Here is a 6,021-nt window from a genome sequence, read left to right as displayed (position 1 = left end):
GCTCACTGGTTTTAAAAATTTTTTATTTTCTTCTCTATTGCCCTGTTAGGACCTCTAATACATGTTGAGTATGTGGTAAGAGCAGGCCTACTAAGATGAGGTTGGGAAGACAACCTAGGGAGCAAAATTCAAGGAGGTAGTGTCAGGGTGATGTAAGTGGGCATCTGGGAGTGAGTGCATCCTTGCATTTTGCTCCCTAGGGGCTTTCCTCACCTCAGCCTTATCCTGGTCTTCTGTTAAGGCATGCTCATCCCAATTTTAGGAAGAAAAGAGCAGTCCATCAAGAATGCTATTGGTAGCTAGTGGGAACCTGCTGTATAGCACAGGGAGCTCAGCTCGGTGTGGTGCTCTGTGACAACCTAGATGGGTGGGATGGGGAGAGGTGGGAGGGAGGCCCAAGAGTGAGGGGATATAGGTATACATATAGCTGATCCACTTCATTGTACAGCAGAAACTAACACAACATTGTAAAGCAATTTTACTCCAATTAAATTTTTAAAAATGTATTTGTATTAAATAAATATTTATTAAATAAGAAAAAAAGAATGCTATTGGTTTTATGTAGATGCCTAGATGGATACCTTTTACATAGTCTACTTCTGTTTAGTTTGCTCCGTTTTTCTCATGAATGGGTACTGAATTTTGGCAGACTCCTTCCCCCCGTCCCCCCTCGCCCACTTCTTGCATCCACTGAAATGACCATGGTTTGTCTCCTTTATTCCTGTCCTTGGGGAGGAGGATTTAGTTAATGGAAACTTAAGACTGAAACACATTCCCCAACCTGTCAACTTGCCCAAGGTTGCACAAGTAGAAAGGTCTAGATTCAAAACTCTGGCTCATTTTCTTAATCACTATGCAGTCTCTCAGCTAAACCTTCTTTTCCAAATAAGTCTCCCTTTTATAGCTACCTAAAACTTGGGCATTGAGTTATTTCACCTACTTTATTTACAATTCAAGAATTAGTTCCCCATCCTTGATAGTACGTTTGCTTCTTCTGACTTCAGTTTTAGCATTTTAGTAGTAAGGTTGACGTGAACCCTGGAAGTTGGCCGCCTTCATTAACTCTGTGATGTCCTTCACCCTGATGCTCCACGCAGGCTCATGGTATCTCCCAGTCAACATTTTCCCCAACCAGCCCTCAATATTTTGCAAGGATTAAAAGCCTGCAAAATCAGGAAAAATAATGAAATCTAATGCTGGTGAAACTTTTATGGAAATATATACCAGTTCAATGATGGTAACCTGGAAAATAGTTCCTAGGAAGGATGATCTGGCAGTGCATTTTTTAACTTGAGGGAATATGTAGATAGATAGCCATATACGAAGTCACTTGTAGAAACAACCTAGATGTAAAAAATTAGGGTCCCAGTTAATCTGGTCATAATGTCTATGCAAGTACATTAAAATTTTAAAGGAAATGTGCTCACTATACTAACTAGGTAAAACTACATGAAGAGTCAGTTAAAAATACTGGGTGTGAATTAAATGCAGGACATAGTGCTAGATGCTGAGAATATAGAAATGAGTAAGAAATAATCACTGTCCCTCCTAGGATCTCATTCTAGTAGAAGAAGTAGATTATAAAAGGTGATCTGATGTAGAGAACAAACGTATGGACACCAAGGGGGGAAAGGGGGGGGGGGGGGGGGGGGGGGGGGGATGAACTAGGAGATTGGGATTGACATGTATACACTAATATGTATAAAATAGACAAATAATAAGAACCTGCTGTACTTAAAAAAAAAAACAGTGATCTGATAGTGACGTGCTGCAAGAGCCTCTTACCCAGGGAGGTTAGGAAAGGTTTAATGGAAGGAGGTCATCTTTGAGCTAAGAGCTGTGGGAATATACTAAATAACAAGCAAGGATGTAGCCTTCTAAGCAGATCTTTTTTGAAAGAGTTCCAGGTGAATTGCTTGCTATAGAAAGAGCAAGAATCTCCATTTAGGTGGAGGGACTGAGTGTGGAGGGAGGAGGGAAAGTGATTAAGATGGTGGAAAGATTGCCAGTGGATACTTTGGTGCTAAATTTGGATTTCATTTCCCCCTTGGCTTGCCCCCCACCCCCACCCCAGTACTGGGTACTGGCGGCTCATAGCTGACTCTAGAAATTGTTCTCAGCTAGAGTTCTGTATAATAAGGAAAAATTCTTGAAGAAACTTAATTTGAGGGCAAAAAATCCTGGAGGGAGCTTCAAAATGGATTGCAGAAAGTTAGGCTAGGGAGTTCCCTGGTGGCCTAGTGGTTAGGATTCCGGGCTTTCATTGCCGCGACCCAGGTTCAATCCTGGTCAAGGAACTGAGATCCTGCAAGCTGTGCAGTGCGGCCAAGGGGGGAGAAAAAAGACTGGATGTCAGGAGACCAGTTAGACTCCTTCAAGAGGAGAGGTAAGAAATGTTACAACTAATGCAGTGAAGTCACTGCAACAGAAAATGGTAAACATGAGACACTAAAGAGGTAAGTAGAAGACCTAATGTTCTCTGGCTTGGCTCTACTGACAGCTCGGGAAAGGGAAGGGGACTGGGGTAGGAGATAACAGGTCTGCTTTTGGACATGTGGAGTTTAATGAGCCAAAAGGTGGATAAAGGAAGCCAGATTTGCTCTGCTGAGATTGTGAGATTATGGGCACTTTCATAAAGAATAAACTTTTATGCAAAGTTCTTCAATTTATTTACTTATAATTTGAAAGAATTGCTTAACACAGGCCTGTGGGCCTGTAGGGGACTGGTTAAATAATCGTACATTGAAATGTGTTGAAGCTATCAAAACTTATAGGTCTATGTTGGCATGGTAACACTTTTGTAACATGTTAAGTGAGAAAAGTAAGTTACAGAACTATAGTAAATAAGAGTATCTAACAGAAAAGTTCCTGCTGTCGCTCACTGCTCCCCTTGAGCCACCTACCATACTCTATACCATGCAGGGACAGTAGTATGAATTTAGAAGACAGCTCCCTCTGGGCAGGCACAGCCCTGTGGAGACACACTGGGCTGAGTATATTGTGTTTCAGCCCAGATGCAAATATAGGATGGAGGCCACGGTTGCAGTAAGACCAGGTGGGTTCAGAGACAGGCCAATGGAATTCACACATTCAGAAAGACAAGGGTGGATTGATGCAGGAATCACTAGGCCTTCTTTCTGTTGGTATCTGGGCTAAAGGGTCATCTAGAACAGTGTTTGTTGAAATTTTTGACATGAAGGACCAGTTTTTGTTTCCAATCTGTCATGGACGGATGACTGTGTAAACTGCTATAAGTCAATTACTATGAAAATGAATTTTTAAAAAGATATAGCCTGATTTTTAAAAGTTCAGCCGACAAAATTACTCTACCAAGTATTATAAAAGCTCTTAAACGCTTGCCCTCAGTTTCTGTACTTATCTGGTTGCAAGCTGGTAACAGTTTGGGACTGATAGGAGTCAGCAGACGTTTTGTAGCGCTGATAGAGCTCTGTACTTTAGAATGTAGAAACTGGGGAAGAGGGGAGGGGAGACATGACACGAGTGTCATTTTCCCATCTTTGTGGAAGCCGTGCCACCCTGATAAAGAAAACAGGGATCCAAATGCATTTGGGGGCAGATGCTAACCCACCACACAGCTCACTCATTCATGAGGTTGTTCAAAAAACACTGAAGTTCGGGTACCGCCTGTCCTGAGGAGATGAACTCTATGCTAAGGCAGAATAATTCTGAGTAATTTTTTGAAGATTTTATTTATTAGGCATTTATAAAACATGTTATTAAAATACATATAAACAAGTGTAACAACACTCACTTCCTAGAACATAAAGTTCTTAGAGCTGAAAAGCAGGTCATCACATTTCAAATAATTATCATTGTAGAACCTAATTAAAGTGGTTGCTTCACAGTCTAACCTTTCTTGCACCTGACAATTATGACCAATAAGTCACCAATCTAGTAGCTAACTGTTCTATGCCCTGTAAGGAAATTTGATCAGATTCTTTCTTATTAAATTATCAGATCTTAACATTGTACTCTCCTTTTAAAAACACTACATTGTGACTCAATGACACTATATTTGTGATGCACTGCTTGTGGTCATAGTATAAAAAGCTATCATGTGTTGTCAGAGTAGACAAAGGGAAGCCTCCTTTATTTCCATTCAAAAGAATGAGACAATGGGACTGAAGACCTTTTTTTAAGTATGTAAATTATCTTAATGGTATTTCTAAATTATTTTTAGCTACGTGGTGTAGCCTGAAGTTTCCACTATGTTTTATCTGCCTCAAAACAACTCTCCTTCTGGCTGCCCGAGGACTATCCGGCAGTCGTCACTATTAGTATGTAACTCTTAAGTCAGCATTTTCACATATGGCTCCCATTGAAATCAGTCCACAAATACTTGCTGAACAGAAGTGTAAGACATAGTAAGAGGGAATGAAAAAAGTATAAAACCCTCTGCTCAGAATCTTCCAATAGTTCCCCATTTCACTCAATTTTATTCCCTCATCTCTAACCTCATCTACTTTCCCCTTGCACACTCCACTCCAGGTATGCTGGCTCCTTGCTGCTCCTAGAACACGTCAGACATGATTCTGTCTCAGGACCTTTGCACTGTGCCCTAGAATGCTCTTCCTTTAGATACCTACATAGCTCACTCCCTCCCCACCCAAAGTCTTTGTTTAAATATATCAGTAAGACCTACTGTGAACATCTTATTTTAAAATTGCAAACTGACCCCAAAGCAATCCTAATACCACTTAATCTTTATTAAATAGTTTTTTTCCATTAGATGCTGAGTAATTTATCATGTTATTATTTATTGTCCAGCTGCTTCGACTAGGATGTAAACTTTGAGGGCAGGGAGTTTTGTCTGTTTTGTTTCTCTGTTTCTCAAGTGTGGAGGCCACCTTCCAAGATGGCCCCCAGTTATTCTCACATTGATAGGGCTGATTTAAGTAGCCAGTATGATATTGCAGAAATTATAGAGTATGACTTCCAAAGAAAGGTCATAAAAGGCATCTTGGAAATAAATCCTCTAGACCTAGTCAAACCGTTAGATGACTGCAGTCCTGGTCAACAACATCTTTTCTACAACCTCAGGAAACCCTGACCCAGGACCAATTAAGCTGCTCCCAGATTTCAGATTTATTGAAAGTTTATTGTTTTAAGCTGCTAAATTTGGGGCTATTTAACATAGTAAAAGCTAATGTACCAAGCACCTAGAACTATTTACCTGGCACATAGTAGGCATTTAAGAAATATTAGAGGAAGGAAGGAACAAAACTGCCAGAAATAACCCAACTTTCATCAATAATAGCCAGGATTATTGTCACTTAGCAGAAAGTGACATAGGCTTTGAGGTAAGCAGATATACAGTAGGTAAATTTTAGGAAGAGAAGCTGAGTTTGAGATGTAACATGAAGTAGAAAGGAATGTTATTCTTCCCCAGAATTCCCTCCCATCTTTTATTGCCAATCATGTCTTACACCTAAGAGTTCATTAATTTTTGAGCATTAATAAAGTTGCCTAGGGTACCATCTCTGCCATTTTGCCTATGTAAATTATAAATTAAATATGGTATTATAAACACATAATATTATTTCTGTAAAAGTTGGAGATAAACTCATGCTTCTGGCCAAGATGGAATAACAAAGAAAGGATTTACCCTCTCACCTGAAACAAGTAAAAACCTATATACTTCACAGGACACTGGATAGGCTGAAGGCTTTTGCTTCAATAGTGAGCCCTTGACCAAGTGCTTCCTGCAAAGCAAGACCCAAAGGGATCTAATTGCGTCTAAGTATTGATAACTGGGTCCCAGAACAAAGCTCAAGAAATGCTATCATCCAATACATTACCAGGCATGCAAAGAAGCAGGAAAATACAACCATACTGAGGAGAAAAAATCAATCAAAATGGACCTAGAAGTAATTCAGATGATCAAATTTTGAAGACATAGCAATAGAAAAGATCCAAAATGGAACAAAAAAGACTAGAAAAAAGAGACAGCATCAGTGAGCCATAGGACAACTTCAAGAGGCCAAATGTACACGTAATTGG

The sequence above is a fragment of the Balaenoptera musculus genome, chromosome 12, assembly GCF_009873245.2.
Source record: "Balaenoptera musculus isolate JJ_BM4_2016_0621 chromosome 12, mBalMus1.pri.v3, whole genome shotgun sequence".
Taxonomy (NCBI): Eukaryota; Metazoa; Chordata; class Mammalia; order Artiodactyla; family Balaenopteridae; genus Balaenoptera; species Balaenoptera musculus.
The sequence above is the reverse complement of the archived record's forward strand: the minus strand, read 5'-3'. Positions refer to the sequence as shown.